General features: G+C 45.2%; 2 pseudogenes across 2 annotated transcripts; both read right to left on the bottom strand.

The window, feature by feature from the left end:
• Positions 1-609: 609 nt before the first annotated feature.
• Positions 610-22062, bottom strand: LOC307102800 (high mobility group protein B2-like; annotated as a pseudogene). The gene is made up of 3 exons: positions 21967-22062; positions 7052-7260; positions 610-964 (listed from the first exon to the last, which is right to left on the bottom strand). The product of its transcript is annotated as a high mobility group protein B2-like (transcript).
• LOC307103725 (protein phosphatase 1A-like) lies at positions 22032-23679 on the bottom strand (annotated as a pseudogene). The gene is made up of 2 exons: positions 23197-23679; positions 22032-22771 (listed from the first exon to the last, which is right to left on the bottom strand). The product of its transcript is annotated as a protein phosphatase 1A-like (transcript).
• Positions 23680-24000: the final 321 nt, after the last annotated feature.

The raw sequence follows: 24000 nt of genomic DNA, 5'->3' as shown, positions 1-24000 counted from the left end.
TGCTGTGCTACTCCCCTACTTAAAACAAGAAATTATAGAAACCATTGAACATTAACACTAATAATAGGGTAAGATGCAAATTGACCATACCTTCGTGATGCCCACCAGCCAATCAGGAGTGAGTATGCAAATTAACCCAACAAATATGGTGGGTTAATTTGCATATGCAGGCGCTGATCAGCCGGAGGCGGGGTGGGATGCTTGTGTCGTCGCCATGGCGACGACACAGGTGTTCCGGGCCGCCTCAGCTGCTCCAGGCCTCTGGGCAGTGTGGGAAGGTGGAAAGGTGGCTCTGGGCCAGAGCAAAGGCGGTGCCAGCAGCCAGGGAAGGAAGTCCCATTCTTGCATGAATCTTTGTGCATCGGGCCTCTAGTTTAGAAATATTTAGCATCAAAAACTTTAAAATCTAACTATTTAGTAGCCCCTCAAAAAGGTACAGCCTGCATTTATTAAAAATAATTTCTCTACAAAGAATCTTATCAGCTATACAAAAATCTGTAGTTTTTATACTGAAGCTAATATTGAGCTGCCCTTGAAATCACATTCTTGGCAAAACAACCGCCTGGGAAGACACATTATACTCTAGACATATCATTACAGGATAGTCATTTATTCTTCATCTTTACCCTCATCATCATATTCCTCTTCCTGCTCCTCCTCCTCTGGTGTATTGTTCTTTGAGCCTGTTGGCCTACCAGGGCCCTTCTTTCCACTTCACTTTTGTCCTGGGCACAGAATGCAGGAATATCCTTTCCATATTTCTCCTTTAGCTTAGCTGCTTTTTGTTCAAATGGTTGCTTGTCTTTGGCTGACTGTTCAGACCACATTTCACCCAGTTTTTTTTGCAATATCCCCATTGGACAAATGAGGGTGTTCACTTTTGGCCTTTGGGCAATGTTCATAGAAAAACAAGAAGAAGGCAAATGGAGGAGTTTAAGGAGCTTTGGGATCTTTTTTCTTTCCTTATCTTTGGGAGAAGTATATATATTAAATTTAAATTATTTATTGTTTAAAGTATTACATAAGTCTCCTTTTCCCCCATTGACCTCTCCCCAACTGCCCCCACCCCCCAGCACATGCCCACCTACGCCCCTATCCCCCATGCCTATGTCCATTGGTTATGCTCATATGCATGCATACAAGTCCTTTGATTGATCTTTTACCCTCTCCTCCCTCCCCCTCCTCCCAGCCTGCCTTCCCTCATAGGTTGGACAGTCTGTTCAATGCTTCTATGACTCTGGTTCTATTTTTGTTAATCAGTTTATGTTGTTCATTATATTCCACAAATGAGTGAGATCATGTGATATTTATCTTTCTCTGACAGACTTATTTCGCTTAGTATAATGTTCTCCAGTTCCATCCATGCTGTTGCAAATGATAAGAATTATATTTTTACAGCAGTGTAGTATTTCATTGTGTAGATGTACCACTGTTTTCTAATCCACTCATCTGCTGATTGGCACTTAGGTTGTTTCCAAATCTTAGCTATTGTAAATTGTGCTGCTATGAACATAGGGACGCATATATCCTTTCTGATTGGTGTTTCTGGTTTCTCGGGATATATTCCTAGAAGTGGGATTACTGGGTCAAATGGGAGTTCCATTTTTAAATTTTTTGAGGAAACGCCATACTGTTCTCCACAGTGACTGCACCAGTCTGCATTCCCACTAGCAGTGCAAGAGGATTCCTTTTTCTCCACATCCTCACCAGCACTTGTCAGTTTGTTGATGATAGCCATTCTGACAGGTGTGAGATGGTACTGCAGTGTCATTTTGATTTGCATCTCTCAGATGATTAGTGACTTTGAGCATGTTTTCATATGTCTCCTGGCCTTCTGTATGTCCTCTTTCAAAAAGTGTCTATTTAGGTCTTTGCCCATTTTTTGATTGGATTGTTTATCTTCCTTTAAGTTGTATGAGTTCCCTATAAATTTTGGAGATTAAAGCCTTATCAGAAATAACATTGGCAAATATGTTCTTCCATGCAGTGGGCTTTCTTATTGTTTTGTTGATGGTTTCTTTTGCTGTGCAGAAGCTTTTTATTTTGATGTAGTCCCATTTGTTCATTTTCTCCTTAGTTTCCATTGCCGTAGGAGTTGTGTCGGTAAAGACATTACTATGAAAAATGTCTGCTATTTTGCTGCCTATGGCTTCTTCTATGAGTTTTATGGTTTCCCATCATACGTTTAAGTCCTTTATCCATTTTTAGTTTATTTTTGTGTATGGCGTAAGTTTGTGGTCTAGTTTCACACACACACACACACACACACACACACACACACAAAATATATATATGTATATGTATATGTATATATACATATATACACACACACACTATATATATATGTATATGTATATGTGTGTGTGTGTGTATGTATATATATCTATATATATATATCTATATATATATATATATATATATATATATATATATATATATATTTTGTGTGTGTGTGTGTGTGTGTGTGTGTATCTGACTAATTTTCCCAACACCATTTATTGTAGAGACTGTCTTGACTCCATTGTATGCTCTTGCCTCCTTTGTCAAATGTTAACTGAGCATAATGGCTTGGGTCGATTTCTGGGTTCTCAGTTCTGTTACATTGGTCTATATGTCTGTTCTTGTGCCAGTATCAGGCAGTTTTGAGGACAGTGACTTTGTAGTATAGCTTGATATCTGGCATTGTGATCCCTCCAACTTTGTTCTTCTTTCTAAAGATTGCTGCAGCTATTTGGGATATTTTTTTATTTCAGATAAATTTTTGGAGAGTTTGTTCTAGGTCTTTGAAATATGCCATTAGTATTTCAATGAAGATTGCATTAAATCTATAGATTGCCTTGGGTAGTATGGACATTTCAATGATGTTGATTCTACCAATCCATGAACACGGTATATTCTTCGATTTGTTCATGTCTTCCTCTATCTCTTTTTTCAGCGTCCTGTAATTTTCTGAGTACAGGTCCTTTACCTCCTTGGTTAAATTTCTTCCTAGGTGTCTTAGTTTTTTTGTTGCAATGGTAAATGGAATTGTTTTTTAAATTTCTCTTTCTGTGAGTTCATTATTGGTGTATAAAAAAGCCATAGATTTTTGGGTGTTAATTTTGTATCCTGCTACATTGCCAAATTCATTTATTAATTCTAGTAGTTTTTTTGATAGAGTCTTTAGGATTTTCTATGTACAATATCATATCATCTGTGAATAATGACAATTTTACTTCTTCTTTTCCAATTTGAATGCTTTTTATTTCTTCTTCTTGTCTGATTGCTATGGCTAGCACTTCCAGTACTATGTCTAATAGGAGTGGTGAAAGTGGGCATCCCTGTCTTGTTCCTGGTCTTAGGGGAAATGGTTTTAGTTTTTGCCCATTGAGTATGATGTTGGCTGTAGGTTTGTCATATAAGGCTTTTATTATGTTGAGGTATGATCCTTCTATTCCTACTGTGCTGGGAGTTTTTTTATCAAGAAAGGGTATTGAATTTTGTCAAATGCTTTTTCTGCATCAATTGATATGATTATGTGATTTTTGCCTCTCAATTTGTTTATGTGATGTATCACGTTTATTGATTTGTGGATATTGTATCAGCCTTGCATCCCCGGAATAAATTCCACCTTGGTCATGGTGTATGATCTTTCTAATGTAATGCTGGATCCAATTTGCTAGAATTTTGTTGAGGATTTTAGCATCTGTGTTCATCAGGGATATTGACCTGTAATTCTCTTTCTTTGTAGTGTCTTTATCTGGTTTTGAGATTAGAGTAATGATGGTTTCATAGGAAGAGCTTGGAAGTGTGCCTTCCTCTTGAATTTTTTTGCAATAGTCTGAGAAGGATAGGTTTTAGTTTTTCTTTGAATGTTTGGTAAAACTCCCCTGTGAAGCTGTCTGGCCCCATACTTTGGTTTGCTGGAAATTTTTTTGATGATTGCTTCAATTTCCTACTTAGTTATTGGCCTGTGGAGATTTTTTGATTCTTCTTGATTGAGTTTTGGAAGCTTGTATTTTTCTTAGAATATGTCCATTTACTCATGGTTGTTTAGTTTGTTGGAATAGAGTTGTTGATAGTATTTTTTTTTTTTTTTACAATCCTTTGTATTTCTGTGGGGTCTATTGTGATTTCTCCTTCCTCTTTCATTTCTGATTTTGTTTATTTGGGTCCTCTCTCTTTGCTCTTTGGTGAGCCTGGCTAGAGGTTCATCAATCTTGTTTATTCTTTCAAAGAATCAGCTCTTGGTTTTAATTAACTTTTGTATTTTTTTATTTATTTTTGGTCTCTGTGTCATTTATTTCTGCTCTGATCTTTATTATCTCCTTCCTTCTGCTCACTCTGTGCTTTTCTTGTTGCTCTCTTTCTAATTCTTTAAGTTGTAGAGTTAGATAATTTATTACCATTTTTTCTTGTTTGATTTTTTTTTTTTTTTAGTTAGGCCTGTAGAGCTATGAACTTCCCTCTGAGAACAGCTTTCACTGTGTCCCATAGATTTTGGATTGTTGTTTTTTCATTGTCATTAGTTTCCAGGATGTTTTTAATTTCTTCTTTGATCTCTTTGATAACCCAATCATTGTTTAATAGCATGATATTCAGCCTCCAAGTGTTTGAATTTTTTTATTGTTTTTATTGTAGTTGATTTCTATTATTATGCCATTGTGGTCTGAGAAGATGCTTGATATAATTTCAGTCTTCTTGAATTTGAAGAGACTTTGCCTGTGCCTCAATATGTAGTCTATCTTTGAAAATGACCCATGTGCACTTGAGAAGAATGTATATTCTGTAGCTTTGGGGCGAAATGTTCTGAAGATGTCAATTAATTCAATCTGATCTAGTGAGTCATTTAGGATTACTGTTTCTTTGCTGACTTTTTGTCTATAGAGGATTTATCTAGTGATGTTAGTGGGGTATTAAAGTCCCCTACTATGATCATATTGCTATCAATCTCTCCCTTGATATCTTCCAGAAGTTTTTTTTTTTTTAATGTATTTTGGTGCTCCTGCATTGGGTGCGTATATGTTTAACAGGGTTATATCCTCTTGTTGTATTGATCCCTTTAGTATCATGAAGTGGCCTTCCTTATCTCTTGTTATGGCCTTCACTTTGAGGTCTATTTTGTCAGATATAACTATTGGTACCCCAGCCTTTTTTTCATTTTCATTTGCCTGAAAGGTATTTTTTCATCCCATCACTTTCAGTCTGTGTGAGTCTTTTGTTCTGAGGTGGGTCTCTTGTAGACAGCATATACATGGGTCATGTTTTCTTATCCATTCAGCCACATGATGTCCTTTGATAGGAGCATTTAGTCTATTTATTTTTAGATTATTATTGATGGGTACTTGTTTGTAGCCATTTTTATTTTTTGTGCCTGTGTTCCTTTCTCTCTCTTACCCCCCCCCCCCTTCTTTTTATAACAGACCCTTTAGCATTTCTTGCATTGCTGGCTTGGTAATGATAAATTCCCTTAGCCTTTTTTTTTTTTGTCTGTGAAGTTTCCGATTTCCCCTTCAATTTTGAATGATAGCTTTGCTGGATAGATGATTCTTGGATTCAGTCCCCTGCTTTACATTACTTTGTATACTTCATTCCCTTCCTTTTGGCCTGATGTGTTTCTGTTGAGAAATCACTGGGTAATCTAATAGGAGATCCTTTGTAGGTAACTCTGTTTCTCTCTTGCAGCCCTTAAGATTCTCTCTTTGTTGTTAATGTTTGCCATTGGAATTAGGATGTGTGTTGGGGATGGGCCTTTTTGGGTTCAACTTGTTTGGGATGCTCTGTGCTTGTGTGACCTTTTTCTTCCCTGTATTGGGAAAGTTTTCTGTCATTATTTCTTCAAATATGTTCTCTAATCCTTGCTGCTCTTCTTGTCCTTCTGGCACCCCTATTATACCTATGTTACTTTGTTTCATGTTGTCCCAAAACTCCTTAGGCTCTCCTCCTGCTTTCAATTTTTTTTTTCTCCAGTTGCCATTCAGATTGGGCTTGTTTCTCTGCCCTATCTTCTTGCTCACTAATTCAGTCCTTTGCTTCTCTTAGTCTACTGTTGAAACCTTCCATTGTGTGTTTTATTGTAGCTATATCACTTTTGATTTCTTCTTGATTCTTACATAAGTTGTTGATTTTCTCATACATCTGGTTTATGAATTGTATGACCATTATTCTGAATTCTTTTTCTGACATATTGCATGGCTCCATTTTATTTAGTTCCTTTTTTGGGGGATATTCCTCCTTTTCTTTCCTGTGGGGGTTGCTTTTTTGTCTCCCCATTTTTGCTGTCACTGAAGGGTCCAGGTAGTGAGTTGAGTGGGGCCTGAGTTGTGGTGGCGGGCTTGGCGGGAGCATCGTGCACCCTGACAGTCAAGGGCGGGCTTGGGGTATTAGAAAGCATGGCCCGGCAGGAGCCCTGCGCATGCCAAGAGTCGGGGGCCAGCTCGGGTGCCTGCGAGATGTGGCCACAGACATTTAGGGGCTGGCTTGGGTGCTCGGGAGCTGTGTGGCCATCACAGTCTGGTGGGAGTGACACACCGACATTCAGGGGTCGGCTGGGGTGCCCGGGAGATGTGGCTGGCAGGAGCCATGCATGCCAACAGTCAGGGGTGGCTTGGGATGTGTGGGACCTATGCCGCCATAGTGGGTAGGCGGGAGGGGAATGCCCTCCAGGACACTCAGAAGCCTGAGGCTGGGGTGGCTTTAGTGTCGGTGTCCATGGGTCTGCAGCCATGGTAGCAGGTCTTTGTCCAGAGTGGCTATTGGGTCTCAGTTTTTGTCTGAGGCCAGTCTGGGTGGTGGTGAGGCTGGGCTCCTAGTCACAGCAGCTCTGCCCTTAAAGATGGCATGGTTTCTGTGCCAGCACCACCACCAGGGAGTGATTGCACTGGTAGCCGTGGCTCCCAGTCTACAAGAGCCTGGTTTGCCAGCCCCGAAAAGTCTTGCAGGATCTAACTGTCACACACACACACACACACACACACACACACATACACACACACAGACACACACCACACTTTCACATACTCCCCTTTCGCTCCCTCACTCTCTCATACTCTCTTCTTCACTACTGTTCTACCAGCTGCCAACTTTGAGAAGTATATATATTTTTAACTCCTTATCATAGTGAGCTTTGTCACTCTGCCATATTTTCAAACTTTGACTTTTCTTTTGCAGATATGGTCTTCCATCTCTTTGAAAATTTCTTGGAAAATTTGGCAAAATTGAAGGGAAGACTCTGGTTGGGTGCTGTTTCTTCTTGCGCTCTTCTTGGCCAGGTTTGCATGACTAAGGAATATCCCACTGACCATTTCTTTTTTAAAAATTTATTTAAATTCTTTATTGTTGAAAGTATTACATACTAGAGGTCCGGTGCACAAAATTCATGCACTCAGGGGGTCCCTCAACCCGGCCTGCGCCTTCTTGCAGTCCGGGAGCCCTTGGGGGATGTCCAACTGATGGCTTAGGCCCGCTCCCCGTGGGCCGTCAGTTGGACATTCTTAGTGCTGCTGTGGAGGCAGGAGAGGATTCCGCCACTGCTGCTGCGCTCGCCAGCCATGAGCCCAGCTTCTGGCTGAGCAGCGCTCCCCCTGTGGGTGCACACTGACCACCAGGGGGCAGCTCCTGCATTGAGCATCTTCCCCCTGGTGGTCAGTGCACATCATAGCGACCCGTCGTTCTGCCACTTAGATTTGCATATTAGCCTTTTATTATATAGGATGTCTTATTTTTCCCCCATTGACCTCTCCCAGCCCTCTGATGTCCCCCAGCATTAAAAAAATTTATTTTTTTATTTCAGCACATGGGGGATGATATTTATTTCCCAGAGGGTGCCTGAAAAATCTCTACTTTTATTATTTTTCAGCTTTATTGAAGTATAATTAATATACAAAACTATACATATTTAATATATAATTTGATGAGTTAGGACATATGCATACACAAATGATACCATTACCACAGTCAAGGTTATAAACACAACCATTACTCCTAGAAGTTTCCTTATATCCCTTTGCTTTTTATTTTTGTAAGAATACTTAAAATGAGCTCTACCCCCCTTAACAAATGTTTAAGTGCACACCTTATTGTTATCTATAGGTGGTATGTTGTCCAGCAGATCTCTAGAAGTTAATCATCTTGTATAACTAACTTCATACCCATTGAATAACAAGTCATTTTTTCCTCCTCCCATTCCCTGGCAAGCACTATTTTATTTTCTGCTTCTATAAGTTTGACTAGTTTAGATACTTCATATAAATGGAATCATGCAGTACTTGTCCTTCTATGACAGATTTCAGACCTGTCTTCCAGGTCCATCATGCTATTGTAAATGTTAGGATTGCCTCCTTTTTTCAGGCAGAATGATATTTCATTGTGTGTATATGCAACTTTTCATTTAACAATTCATATATTCATGAATAATTGGGATGTTTCCATATCTTAGCTATTGCGAATAATGCTGTAATCCACTTAGGTGTGCAGATATCTTTTCAGATCCTGATTTTGATTCTTTTGCATAATGTATCCAGGATTGGGATTGCTGGATTACATGGAAGATTTATTTTTAATTTTTTTTTTTTTAGGAAACTCCATCCTATTTCCCATAGAGTGAACAATTGTTCCAATTTCTCCCCAACCTCACCAACTTTCCTCCTCCTCCTCCTCCTTTATTATTATTATAATTACCATCCTAAGTGCCGGAAGCCAATTCCAGCATGTCATAATTGCAAGAGTTTCATCAAAAGGTTGATGGAACTTAGGGACTCAACAAGGGCTGAGTCACATGTGTAATCACCTGTTGGAATGGCTAAAGGCATTTTCCCCAGACAGCTCAGGACATCTTAATTTACACGGTATTGCCTCCTACTGGCCAAACACCTGAACAACCGTAGGCTATTCCCCAATCTGACAATGCTTCTGTACCCTACCCTTTGAAGTGTATTAACTCCACCTTGCCTTAGGACAAATTGTGTTAATAAAAAGCAAGGGTCCTGAGACAAGGAGAACTTAGCTCCTTTAGCTAAAGCTCCTCTGACCCCCAATGCCTTTCAAAAATATCTTTCATTTCTGGACTCCTATGTAATCTACACACAGCCTTTCTCCAGGTTGCTGAACCCTTCTTAATGCTGGAACAACAACCCTGGCACCTAAGGAGTGTGAAGTGATACCTCATTGTGGTTTTGATTTGTATTTAGCAATGGTGAAAAATAAAAAGCTTTCCCTCTAAGACCAGGATTCCCACTCTTGCCACTTCTATTCAACATATTACTGGAAGTCCTTGCCAGAGCAATTAGGCAAGAAAAAGTGATAAAGTTATTCAAATCAGAAAGGAAGAAGTAAAATGATCTACTTGCAGATGATATAATGTTATTGATAGAAAGCCCTTCAGACCTTGGGGAAAAACCCCCCACTCTTCTTCAAATTAGTAAGTAAATTCTGTGAAGTTGCAGATATATAAAATCAACATGCAAAAATCAGTTATACTTTTATATACTAACAATGACCTACCTGAAAAGGAAATTTTTAAAACAACGCCTTCATAATAGCATCAAAAATAAAAAAGTAACTTAGGAATAAACTTTATCAAGGAGGTAAAAGATTTGTATAATGAAAACTACAAACTTTAATGAAAGAAATAAAAGAAGACACAAATAAATGGAAAGATATCTAGTGTTCATAGAATGAAAGATTTCATATTGTTAAAATCCTATCTAATAATAGAGTAACATGTAAATTACCATCACTCTGCTACGCCCACGATTGGGCGGCGGGAGGCTGGGGGGTGGGACTCGGGGTCGCCTATCCGGCCATTGAGAGGCACGGATCCGCTGCCACTGACGGGGGCTACCCTGCTGTTGAGAGGCGCAGGGGACGGGACTCCTGCCCCCTATGCCTCTCAAAGGCCAGATCCGCGGCCGCTGAGGGGGCTGCCGCGGACACCCAGCTGCGCCTCTCAATGGCAGGGTAGCCAGGTGTCCGCGGCAAACCCCCTCAGCGGCCGGTGAGAGGCGCAGGGGGCGGGAGTCCCGCCCCCTGTGCCTCTCAACAGCAGGGTAGCCCCCCTCAGCGGCCGCAGACCATCAAAAGTGGGGGAGCTGGGTGCCTGTCTGCTCCGGCACCAGGCCTTTCAGAAGCCTCCGCTGAGCTGGAGGCTTCTGAAAGGCCTGGTGCACCAGCGGACAGGCACCCAGCTCCACCGCGAAAAGCGAAAGCGTGTAGGGGACCCTACATGTGCATGATTCAATCATGCACTGGGCCTCTAGTATTAAATAATATTCTGAATTTTTGTTCTCCCTGTCCTTTTTTACTGATTTGCCCTGCTACTAGTTTCATATATTAAATTTGGTATATCATCTTGTGTGGGTCTATTTCTAGGATGTCTGATATTTCCCATTGATCTGTCTTTTGCTACACCAATACCCCACCATCTAAACTACTTCAGCTTTATAATGGTTTTATTTTTAAAAAATATTTTTTCATTGACTTCAGAGAGGAAGGGAGAGGGAGAGAGAGATAGAAACATAAATTAAGAGAGAGAATCATTGATTGGCTGCCTCCTGCACACCCCCACTGGGGACTGAGCCTGCAACCCTAGCGTGTGCCCTTGACCAGAATTGAACCTCAGACCCTTCAGTTTGCAGGCCGATGCTCTGTCCACTGAGACAAACCGGCTAGGGCTTTATAATGGTTTTAAATATCAGGTAGAACACTTTTGTTCACTGTGTTAAGCTTTGTCTAAGTATTTTTGGCCTTTTACATTTACATATAATTTTTAAAAAATAGTCACATTTCTTTAAAAATCAAAGCCTAGTCTTGATTAGAATTGTATTAATTCCATAATCAGTATAGGAAGACTTGATATCTGTACATTGTTTGAAGCTTCTAAATATTTATGAATATGATACCTCTTCATTTATGTAGATTTTCTTATTTCTGTCAATAAAGCTTTATGATTTTTCTCTGTAAAAGTATATCTTTGGCTAGATTAATTTATAGGTAGTTTATGCTTTTCAATATAAAATTCAAATTTAAACTTTTTGGTTGTTATTCAGATGAACATAATTGATTGTTTTCCCTTTTAAAATCTTTTTTTTGAAATAATTATAGACACAAAGTTACAAAATAGTACATAAGAGTCCAGTGAACCCTTCAGCCATTTTCAACCAAGGGTGACATCTTATGTAACTGTAGTACAAGGTCAGATCAGGAAATTGTAATTGCAATTATATTGGCAATTAGATTACAGGCCTTATTCAGTTTTCTCATTTTTGAATGACATATTCTCTCTCTCTCTCTCCCCGCCGTCTCTCTCTAGGGCTTGAGCCCAGGCCTCTTATGTGGCACTCAAAGGCGATGGCCACGAACGGTATGTTGCAGGGCTTGAGCAGCATCCGGACAGAGTCTAAGCAGAAAGCTGTGTTGATACCACGGAGACTGCAGTCACGCATCACCCAGGCCCTGTCTACAGAGAGCGCTGCTCTCCTGGCCCATCCTGCTCCCATCCATGACCAAATGTGGAGAATGGAGTGTGGACCCCCTCTCTGATGCCTAATGCCTCAGACCCAAACCTGCCTCCTTGGTGCTTGGAAGCTGCTGGGCTGAAATGTGGACCCTGGGCCCTTGGCCCTGCGAGGAGTGCCACGGCCACTCCAGCTCCAGCACCTCAGCTCCAGCACCCACTCGCCCATCCAGCCTAGGGAAATCTGGGCGACCGTCCCGAAATGAAGACTTTGATCCAGAAGATGACTGAAGGGTGAGACGCAGACACAGGAGAAACCCGAGGGGAAGCCACCAGAAAGCAGCAGCAGGGACTTTCAAAGTGGGTATCTGTGCAGACACACGGGCTGACACGGTGCTGGATGGAATTACCTGATGGGATTGACACCATTCACAGCAGCCAGGCTGATGCAGAGGCCACAGAGCTGGAGAACCACCCACGGGAAAAGCAGACCTGGCTCAGAGCTGGGACCGCTGCCCTGAGAGCACAGTGACCAGCACCAGCCCGGCCCCAAGTGTAGGGGGCTCAGGCGGCCCAGCAGCCCAGGTCAACGCTGAACCCTGAATTCTTCTCTGGACGCCGGGTAGAGCCCAGCCCTTCGTTCTCATGCTGCCTTGAGCATTTACAGAGCTCTAGGAGACATCAGTTATCGGGGACCACTGATCACATCTAGCGCTTTATGTTGCCTCACAACATACAGACGGTGATCTCATTTAATCCCCACAAGAGGCTGCAAGGAGGGGAAACCCCCAGCTCAAAAAAGTAAACGGACTCTCAGGGATGGGGTGCTACCTGCCCAAGCTGCCGGGTCCCACCTAGAACTTGGTGCAAGTTTCCATGGTGTCCCCAGCCTGCAGCCCATGGGCCAGCCTGCTTTTCCCTGCTCCCCCTTATTCAGGCCAGGGCTCCCTCCCAGCCAGGACTCTCTTGGTCCCCTGCCCCTTCAGCTCTGTAACCGTGGAAAACGAGCCTTCTGGGCTCAGCCTGGAGTCAGGAAATGACCGCTGCCCTTGAACAGAATCCCTGAGAGAACAGGTGGTGGGGTCCTCACGGGCACGCTATCATCAAGGGCCCTGGGCCGGCCTCGGAGGCCAGGGTGTGCCATGCAGGACACCCCGACAATGTGGGCCCTTTGAGGCTCGTCTCAGTACGCACAGGCAGGCCTAGAAAAGCTTGGCCTCTCTGTGCTAACAGAAGGCACTCCCTTCCGAGGCCCCTGTGCTCATCTGGGCCTGTGACCTGCTGGGGCAGGGGCTCATGTGGGAAAACCTGAGGGTCCGTGCTCTCCTGCTTCTCGGTCAGCAGTGCCAGTGAGGGCGCGGGGAGTGTGTGAGGCCACAGCACTGGACTCTGCCTGGAAACAGCCCTTGCTTGTAGGGGAAGCAGCACCGCAGTGCCCCTTCCACGTGGCTGTAGGTTAAATTTGGAGCCCCCAGTGGGTGCAGGGCCCTGGGTGTCCCCGGCCTTGTGCCCCAGCACTCACGGGTGACCCCACACAGAGAGCCATAGAGGTTTCCATCACATGATGGAGTTTTGACCTGTGGGCGGTGGTTCACTGTAGATATTCTTCTACCTCCCATGCACTTCCCCGGATGGATGGAAACACGTATGCCAGTTGCAGCATGGGGCCTGGCAGGTGCCGCTCGGGCCTTACCAAGGTGGTGCTCAGGGCTCTCCCAGGGACTGCTCAGGGCCCTCCCGGGGACTGCTCAGGGCCCTCCCGGGGACTGCTCAGGGCCCTCCCGGGGACTGCTCAGGGCCCTCCCGGGGACTGCTCAGGGCTCTCCCGGGGACTGCTCAGGGCCCTCCCGGGGACTGCTCAGGGCTCTCCCGGGAACCGCACTGGGCTCAGCAAGGTGTTGTGTGGGGCTCAGGCAGGCTCTCCACGGGGCTCCCAAGGTGTTGTGTAGGGCTTTTCCCACAGCTGCTGGGGCTCTATCAGGCGTGTGCGAAGCTTTCCCAGGCTCTGCCTGGGCTCCTCGAGTTGGTGCAGGGGGTCTGCAGGCGTCTCCCAGGCTTACTGCGAGGCTCTTCCAAGTGCTGCACTGGGCTCTCTGCTCGGCATGGGGCGCTGGCAGGCGCTGTGCCAGGCTCCCAAGGTGTTGCTCAGGGCTCTTCCAGGCACCGCTGGAGACTCTGAGGCACGGCTTTGGGCGGCCCTAAATTCTCATGGGATTCTGGCAGGCAGGGCGAGGGTTGTCATGGTAATGCGCTGGGCTCTTCCAGGCACTGTTAGGGGCTCGCCCAGGCGCTGCACCCAGCACGGGGGGGGGGGGGGGGGGGGGGGGGGCGTCTGTGGGGTTCAGGCAGGTCTTGCATGGGGCTTCCTTAGATGTTGCTCAGGGCTCTCCCAAGGGCTGCGCTGGGCCCTGTGAGCTGCATGGGGCGCTGCGGGCTCTGCACGTGCTCCCTAGGTGTGAGGGCCTCTGGGGCACCCCTCAGGGCTCTCCCACGTGGCGCTGGGCTTGCCTGGCACTGCATCTGCTTCCCGCGGTGTTGGGACTGACCCGCCCAGGATGTGCGGGGCTCTCCTAGGCTTTGTGCGGGGCCCCCTAACACATTGTGATGGGCTGTGGTAGGCGCTGCATTGGCTTCCCAGGACTTTGCACGGGGTCTGGCAGCGCAGGCGCAGGGCTCTTCGGGGCACAGCTCCGGCTGTTCCTAAGCGTGTGGGCGGGGCTCTCGAAGGCGCTGCCTTGGGTCCCCGAGGTGCTTCTTTGCCATCTCCCCTCTGGGCTGACACTGGTGGGGCGGGGTGGGGTGTCTCGCTGTGGGAAACTGGACGGGCAAATGAGTTCAGAGGCAGCCTGCGCCCTGACTTCCTGTGTCCACCACTTAGGACGGGGGATGGGCAGCAGAGTGGGCGCTGAGCTACCCAGGGGCGGCGGATGGCCAGGGCAGGTGTGTGCCGGGGGTGTCCCCAGCAAGCACCTGACAGAGGCTTGCAGTGAGGGACGTTGAGTTGTGCATTGTAAAGTCTTTAGCACATTTTCCAAGTCCTCATTCGCTCCTTTTCATTGGACAACACGGAATGACCCCTGAGCATCCTTGTGAAAGCGGCAGTGGTCCAGGTCTCCCTTCCTGTCCCCGTGGCTCTCTGCCCCCTCCCTGGGGCCCCCTCGCCTCCCACTGGAAGCCAGGTGCACTCTCCCTGCACCAACCCCACCTGAGGGGCAGGCGCTTCTGTGTAAGCATCTGCGCTTTTAGCCAGGACAGGAAGAAAGCGAGCCTCACAGGACAGAGAAGAGACGGTGTGTATGTGTGTGTCAGGGGCCTGGTGGGGGGAGATGGGATTCTGGCACCTGGAGAATGGGAGGTGCATGAGTGAGGAGTTGGGATCAGGAGACAACCCCTGGGGTTCACTCAGTTTAGAGGACAGAGCTCAGAGGGAGAGTGTCCCTGGCAGTACCTGGACCCGCTCTGGTGGAGGACTCCTTCTGACGCCCCTCCCCCCTCTAGACCACAGGCAGGTGATGCCAGTAAAAGGATACTCCGTACACAACGTACTTCCACATGCCAGGCAGCATGGGAATAAAAATGCCAACATGGCTAAGGCCAGGGTCACAAACATGGCCCAGGACACTGCCTGGTATCGGTGGAGGGGCTTCGACCAGCCGTTCACTCTGGACAGGCGAGGCGGCAATGTCTGCTGTGCCCTGCTCGCGGGTTCTGGGAGGACCCTTCTCTGGCTCCTGCCACAGCCGTCCATCTGCAAGAGGAAAAGCGGAGCCTGGCAGGGCCACGGGCCTCCTTCCCACAGCCAGGCCTGGCCAGGGACACCCCAGGGGTGGGAACCCCCACCCTGCCTCTCCCGGGACCACTGGTGGTAGCAGAGGTGGCAGGGCTGGGGCTGGGCTGGAGCAGGCAGAGGACCCTGGACAGGGGACTCCAAGGCACTCCTGCGGAGCCATCCAGGCAGCCACGGCACAGCTGTGGCAAACCGCTCTGAGAGGGAATGTGGCCCACAGGGCTCAGGAAACCAAGGGGCACCCACCCACCCCCCAGCACCCAGGTGTGGGCCCTGCCTGGCCCTCGTGCCCAGGGAACAGCCTACAGTGATGCAGACAGCTTAGGTCAGGGTCAGGAGCATGGCCCAGGCCATCAGATAGGAGGGGCTTTATAAACAAGTCCGGGTCTTGGTCATAAACGTGCATGGACTCTTCAGGAGACCCATCAGTGTGAGATGAAAACCCGGGTCAACACCAGGCCCTCCTCCCCGGGGGCAATGAGGTAAGGCGGGAATAGATAACTGCTGGTGTGATGAGGTGATCCTCTAGACCAGTGATCGGCAAACTCATTAGTCACCAGAGCCAAATATCAACAGTACGATTGAAATTTGAGAGCCAAATTTTTTAAACTTAAACTATATAGGTAGGTACATTGTTATTAACTTAATTAGGGTACTCCTAAGCTGGCCTTTGCTAAAAACGTCCTCAATCTGATTGAGGCACATTCTCTGAGGTCGAGCCCTTCCAACTCTCTCATCCACACTCGTATACTTGTTTCCTATCTCCTTTCGTTCATCCTCTATGTCCAAACCATCCAACATACCTTTCTCAATCCTCGACACTGCATCTTCTTTCACTCCACAATGTTTCCTAAAATAAACTTAATAAACTTTAAAGTTTTAAGTCTTAGTTAAACTATAGGTACGTTGAATAAAACGATACCATACTTAACGATATTTATTGATAAAATTAAATTCCTTACAATTTATCTTACAATATCCATAAAATTAAATCATGAAAATGACTGACAAACACTAATGTGAGCAATGGTCTTGCATCTCCTTGGAAAGTTTGGGTATGTTTTTAATTTTTATGCACGATTCCAGGTTCTCATCAATAAGACGACTTCTCAATTTACTCTTGATAAGGCTCATGCTTGAAAATGATTGTTTGCATACATATGTAGACCCAAATAAGGAAAGAACAGCAAACGCTAGTTTTTTTCAGTTGATTATACGAGTTAGGAATACTATTCCAGGTGTTAAAAATCAACATATCTTCCTTCTCCAGGTCTTTCAAAGCAGACCACTTGTGCTGTGAACTAAGTTCACATTTGTTTTTCTCCAATATTTCTGTCAGCACAAAGACGTTCAAATTTCGAGCTCCACAATTCTGTTTTTTAAATCCAGCAATAGCATTTCAAAGTTGCCAATGTCAATATTAAAGGGAGAAAAATTAATTCTGTTACAGTAGCATTAAGAGGTTTTTTTTTAACAAAGGCTCACGTCGCTTTGCTGTTTCTGAATTCCTGAAACCTGTTGAGAAAAGCTTCCCTCATATTTAAAAGTGTTGTTTTGAAATAGCAAATGTCAATATCAGAATTATTTTCTTGGCGGTGTTTCAACAGGCTTGGAAAGTGAATCAAAGATTCTCTTTCAAAATCTCGAGCGAAAAGATTTGTTTTCGAATGAAATAACTTCTAACATAGAAAAAATTGTTTCCCCCATAGTTTACAATTAAGCTGATTTAGATGAGACGAAAACATCTACCATGAAATTTTTTGGATCCACTGATCGTTAGTTCTGGATAGTGAACACCCTTCTCAAGGAAAAATGCTTTAATTTCTGTTAATAAGGAAGCGAAATGTTTCAAAACGTTTCCTCTTGATAACCAATGTACCTTGTTATGCAGCAGAATATCTGCATACTCTCCATTTCAACTAAAAATTCTTTAAATTGGCGATGATTAAGAGCTTTAGCTATAATGGAGTTGATAATGTTAATCACCAATTCCATAACTTTGCAAATTTCTTCTGGAAATGTCTGCGCACAAAGCGCTTCTTGATGAATGATACTATGGTAAGTATCTCGTGATTAATTTTTTCTTTCAAAATAGCAACAAACCCGTTTCTTACGCCGGTCATACTTTTCGCCCTGTCTGTTGAAATTGAGACAATTTTTTCGAGTGGAATATGATGTTTTTCAATGCACTCAGTTACAGCATTTGCTATATCCTCTCCACGTGTTTGACCGTTGAGTGGCAATAATCCTAAAAGTTCTTCTTTAGGACCGCTAGATGAAATCGTACAAAAAGTGAAACTTGCGCTGTATCATTTATGTCACAAGACTCGTCAACTGCTATTGATAAAGCTGAAACCAATTTAAGATCTTTGACTTGCTGGTCAGTTATATTCGAAGACATTTTGACTGTTCTATCTTTCACTGTTTTAGCAGACAATGGCAACTCTCTAATTTTTTTTTTAGAATATCTGCTTTGTTCTTAAACTCCCGAAGTAGCTCTTCGGATGCATTTATAAAACAACTTTTTATGTATTCACTGTCTGTATATGGTTTTCCTCTCTTAGCAATCTCTTGACTAACCACAAAACTTGCAATATTAACATTGTTGGAAAATTGCATCCAGTAATTAAATACAGAACTTGATTTTTCTTGACTCTTCTGAAGTTCAACTGCTTTCTTCCTTGCATCACCGACAGGATATTTAGTACTAAATGACACGTTTTTAGTTGTAAAGTGTCTCTCCAAATTTGATTTCTTGTTATGCGCCATTTTTTCCTGACAAGATAGGTCGGAAGGCTATTTAAGTCTTGAATAAACGCGAAAGTCTTGGTCAATTCAACTTTAAATTCACGGTTTTCATCTTCCGTTTTTCTTTGCTTCTTCTTTGTAGCCATGTCAAACAGGGCACCTAAAAAAAGTTTCATTTTATAATAAAGCTACCAACACAAAATAGTTACAATTCTTAAATTGATGATAAAATACCTGTAGGATTTGCAGTTGTTTGGAAAAATACAGGTAACTGTACTTTTGTCACCCGCGTGTGATTTGCGGACGGGACTAGCACTAACCACTGCGCATGAGACTGCTGACTGACTGGCTCACTCACCTCCTGCAGGAATCGCGTGCGCCTCCCCCTGCGGCCCGCTTGCGCCGCGTCTCCCGTCGCCCGACCGACCGACACCCCACTTCTTCTAACGCCACTTCTTCAAAATAGACTCGCCCAGGCCCAAAATCGACTTCTGCTCATGGGCTACGAAGTTTCAATCGCACTGTACGTGCGTGCCCGCACGTGGTATTTTGTGGAAGAGCCACACTCAAGAGGCCAAAGAGCCGCAGGTGGCTCGCGAGCCGCGGTTTGCCGACCACTGCTTTAGTCTATAGAAATCCTCCCTCAGAATTCTTCCTGTAAGTTCCCCTTAAAAACAGAACCAGAGGCCACAATTCCTGAGAGTCCTGTGTTATTTCTTGTGCAGGGACAGGGAAGGCCTGTGACCTCTGGTCATCCAGTATCGCCCAGGTAGAGAGGGTGGGAGGGAACTGTGCCCCTTGTGCCCAGTCAGGTGGGCAGGAGCCGGCGGGAAAGGAAAGGACATGGAGTCAGAAAGGCTGTGGAACATTTGAGATGTGGGGAGGGAGTGAGTGAAATTTCACAGCTGCTATAAGTGGAGTTTTACAAAACTTTGCCACACTATGCCCTGCGCAGAGAATTTCATTGTGTCTTCAAATAAAATGCACAGAAAATAGTTATTATTTAAAAAAATTCTTTGACTCTTATTAGTTGTGAATTCCCTTGGGAATTTTCCCCGGAGCACATTTTGGCTTTCTCCACTGCTTTGGCCATCCACTGTGGGTCTCTGGGTGTGACAGCAGGAGGACATGGGACCACAGTGGCCCCGAGCTTACTTGGGTTTCATGACAATCTCAGGGTGACCTGAGAGAATATCACTTTAAAACCAGAGCAAGGTACCTAGGGTGTGGGTGCGGGAGAACACAGAAGGTAACATTAGTATAAAAACACGATTCACAAATGAAAACATCATGCAGATACAGAGCAGAATAACAGAAAATAACTTAGCCAGAAATCAAAGTCTCTTAACATGGAATGTGAAGAATTATTGTAGGTCTTGGAAGTGAGAAGTGAAGTGATAATTATAAGAAAAAATTTAAGTGACATGGAGAACAAAACTAGTGACAATATTATGTGTTAGGGTTTCCAGAAGAGGCAATGGAGAGGATGTAAGAGAAGAAACAAAGTGAACATATACTCCGGGTGGGCAGCGTGCTCTCTCCTGGCCTGCCTCATAGACGGGCTCCTGGTGGTCAGTGTGCATCATTGCGACTGGTCGTTCCGCTGTTAGGATCAATTTACATATTACCCTTTTATTATATACAATAGAAATAAATATGGGCTATTCTATCTTTCTCCCAGGGCTCCTTGGGAAATGGCTGATTTCAGCTGGGGAAATGACAAGATGAACCTGAAACATCTTGTTGTGCCAGAAAATAAGGAAGTGCTTGAACAATGATGTGAAATGTGTTAAAAGGACACAGGAGCCAGCTTGTTGGATTTCCATTGGCTAAATCAGGGACAAATGGAGCATCAAAATAAATACTAGAGTAAATAATTAAATCCATTGCATAAAGTAGGAAACCATGAATTCATGAAGATGTAAATAAAGGATCATATTAAGTGTTTGAAGAGGAATGGCATAATTTATATAGTCTCAAAAATACATCTCCACAACATACTCATTCATTACAAAGGGAAGAGTAATTTCACAGAGGAGAAGTCTGACAGACATCTGTATAATCATGTAACCAAAGTTAGCATTATGAGGATGGTCAAATACAGATCCTGTGCCATCCAATGGTGCAGAGCCAGTTGTCTCCTGCTCACCCCTCTTTTCATTCCTCCTGTAGTTTTCCAAGGGCCTCACGTGCCAAGTGTAGACGTGAGCCTGCGTGATCAAGGTCTACCTTTACCCATGAAAGCGGCCCACAGAGGCCCGGAAAGCAGGCTGTACACAGTTTGGGTAGGGAATTCCAGAGTTCTGGTTCTGGTGGGCATTTCCCTTTGGTCTTGGGAGTGAAGCAATTGGAGGAGGACCAGCCTGGGGCCTGCAGGGAAGGCTGGATGGCCAGCCAAGGAAATTAATCTTTCTGAGACTCGGGTTCCCTTTTATTAAAACAAATGTATACGGGTTCAGTTTTTAAAAATTGGGATGTTTTCTCGCTCTACAAGCCTGTGGTTCTGTGAACCTGGAAATTCTAGTAGCTAAGCTTTCCCGAACTTGAAAACCACCTGAAACAAAATGTGGTAGCAAGTCTGCTCTGTGAACGTAGGTAGACAAGCTGTTCATCTCAGGCGACCTACTGAGGCCTTGAATTCCCACAGTGAGGAAAGCAGCGAGTACCGGGGCCCAGTGGGCTGAGGCCTGCAGGTGCCTGAAGCAGCTATCCCTCGAGGGTGACGCTGCTGGGTTTTGAGGGAACAACCTTCTTTTCTCCATTAGCCCCCAAGGCCTGCTGGTGCAGAACTTCCTCCTCATTGGGGGCCCCGGGGCAAGTACCCAGGAGCCGCTGAGACCCTTTCTTCCAAGCCCAGAGCTTTGCTGCCCTGTTGTCCGGCCCACCTTCCCCTTCCCTCTTCCCTAAGCCACCGCAGCAGCACCACCGAAGCGCTCCGGGAGCGTTCACGCACAGTGACAGATTCTCTTTGGGCCCCAGCTCTTCCAAAGTCTAGAGCTCCCCAGAGCACAAGGAGCAGCTGAGCAAACCTGGCAGCCAGCCGTGCTCTGGAGCAGCCCCTGCGTGCTCTGATTTTCTGAGTGACTCTCTCCATTTTCTCCTCTTTGTGAATCTCCCTTATTAGACCAGAGAGGGAGGCCTTTCCACAGACCAGCCTGTTCTCAGGAGATCTGGGCCAAGCTCCACCGTGAAACCCCTCAGACCCAAGCCAACTGTGGGCATGCCTCCTCCTCCTCTATTTCCCGCTTATGGTTTCCCACTGGTATTTTTTTTTCTTGTTTGTTAAATCAAGCCTTATTGATAAAATGGAATTCAGAATATCTTACTAGGAACAGCAGCAGGCCCAGCCAATCATGATAGTAAAATGTGGCAATCTCCTGCTATCTGTAGGAAGCTGCTGCTTATCGATTAATAATTAAATGTAAGAACTTGTAAAAGAGCTGCAAAGAACCAAGGCATTTTAGCCCCAAGACTGATATTCTTATGAATATATTGTATAACATGCAATACTCATGGTAACAAGTAGAGAATTAAAAGACAATTAAATGAAGGGACCAGCTTTATCAACAATGCCAATCCCACTGCCAAGAACATTAAGATAGTTTCCAATTAATCCCCTGGATGCTCGGCTTTATAAGATTTTGGAATTTTTCTCCATAATCATGTGCACAGTTGAGCGTCTAGCTGACATGGCTGCTGCTCTCTCTGTCCCAACCCCAATCCAAACACAACATGACTTGAAAGGTCTATATATCTGTTGCATCACACAACAAGCCAAACATTTCTTATAACTTTGATAATGATTGAAAGCAGTTCATAATTAAATATGAGCATTTTGTACAAGGGCAGTTCAAAAAACAAAATCATACAACAAAAATTGCTGGAGTCTGATTTACAACGTGAATTATGGTTTAAAATCACGTTTAAATAAGTCTCAAATTTACAAAAAAAGAAAAAATCAGTTCTGGGCTAGCTGAAGTTCTCTGGTGTTAACACTCACCCATGTCATATGCCCTTCTTTAAAGTTGAGGATGAATGTTAAAAGGTTCAATGAAGTTGAGCCGTACTCTCCTTTGGAGGTGAAGGTAAACTCCATGGCTAGACGAGCAGTTTTACCACATATCTTCAGTCGATGTAGAGTCAGTGTCATCATTTTTGTAAGGATTCAGTCCATTGTAATCGGCTTTAATTATATTCCGCTTGCTTGCCAATTCACCTCCTGGTGGGAGGCTGGGGATGTTCTCACTTGCTAATGTGCGCATCACATGGACTAAGTCGGGGACGCCTTCCCCCTGCTTCTCCATGATTTCTTCTACTCTGCTTTCCAGGTACTTGTCCAACTCGGCCTCCTTCTTCTCTGCTTCTGGCAATACGTTGGGTGCATTTGGGAAACAGATCCATATCACACTCACGTTGTCTCGCCTTCCCTCATACAAACTGGTGTCGACTACTTCATTGCAAACTTTCTCGAGGTCATCAGTGACTTCAAGTCTGGATCTTAGAAAATCACAGAGCTCTTCCTTTCCCATAACATTCCAAATACCATCACATGCAAGGATAATGAACTGACCATCTTCTTCAGATCTTTCAGTATCACGGACGTCAGGCTCCGGTGAGACAAGCTGCCCTGTCGGACCTTTTCCATGGACACATTTGTAATCAAAGCCCCCAAGTGCCCTCGAAACAGCACAGAGCCATTCACACGCTGAGTCATTATAGAACCACCTGCACGCTGAATCCGTTCTTTTCCCAGCGGATTACTTGGTTTGTGATCCTGTGTGAAGAAATTAACTTTCCTGTTCCTACTGAAAAGGCAGAGCAGGACAGCACAAAATGTACTGTACCCTCCATCCTGTGTAACTATGTATATGACTCCTTTTTCTTAGAAAACCGCGAGAATGTAACAGTTGTATAAACCTGCCAATATTAATGTAGAAAAATAGACTCAGTCCAAATTAGGCAAGCTGCACAGTACCCCCATGTAACCAGACCCCTGACCCTGCCCCCTGACCAATCAACGGGGCCACGAACGTTCCCCCCGCCCACTGCTTTGGACCCCCTTTAAAGCCTTTGTTCTCCCAAGGCTCCCTCTCCCCACCTCGCTGCACCGGTGTGTGTGCGTGTGGGACTGAGCTCAAGCTAGCTTGAATACAGACTCTTTACTTTTGCATCGGACTCGTCTGGCTCCCTGGTGGTTTTTCTTGGGGACCCCGAATTCTGGGCATAACACTACAAAGTAAACCTCTCGAGTCTCCACAGTTAATGAAGTAAGTCTGGTGAGGAGAAATGAAGACACTCACAGCTGTTTACCCACCTCTAGCTGCACCATGTTTCTTCTCTGACATAACTCTCATGCGTTCACCAATCTCCAGAAAGCCTGTTTGATTCCATCCTTTACATTTTCAACAGAAGGTGCTCCTGCAGACCCTTTAAAATCCTGGTTATTGGTGACGTGATCTAACAAATGCTCACAGCAGTATTTGGCAACCTGAGAACCAGCATGTCCATCACACACAGCAAAGAATGACCATGTCTCAAGTCCGCTTGGCAAACCAGGTACTTGTCCAACAGCCGTATGTGCATCCTCCATTTCAGCTCGCCAGCCTTCCATGCTGCTCAACCCACTATCGCAACCCACTACCCTGCCCCTGGGCATTGTGTTTTCCTATCTTTGGCTTGTCTAAAAATGCTCCCATATGTCTTGATCCTTTAGATCTGGAGCAGCCACGGGCCGGCAGGTCCCCGTGGACGGGGAGGGGGTGGGATGGAGGTCACCAAGGGGGCTGCGGGCCAGGTCAGGCAGGAGATGGGGCAGAGGAGGGGAGGAGCCAGGCTGCCTCTGGGACCTGGCTCTCAGCGGGCGCCCTCCAGGCTCAGATCATTCTGGCGCTGGAGCAGCGGGCGAGAGCCGGTCCCTTGCCTGTCGGCTCAGCCACCGCCACCGCGCAGCACAGCAGAGAAGCCAGACAGAGAGCTGTCTCTGATATTTTCAAGCATGGCTCCGCTGTTGTTCCACTTGCCCTTTGCCACTGTC

The sequence above is a fragment of the Cnephaeus nilssonii genome (assembly GCF_951640355.1).
Source record: "Cnephaeus nilssonii genome assembly, chromosome: 7".
NCBI classification, from domain to species: domain Eukaryota; kingdom Metazoa; phylum Chordata; class Mammalia; order Chiroptera; family Vespertilionidae; genus Cnephaeus; species Cnephaeus nilssonii.
Note: the sequence above shows the minus strand (reverse complement) of the source record. Positions and strands in the feature narration are given on the sequence as shown.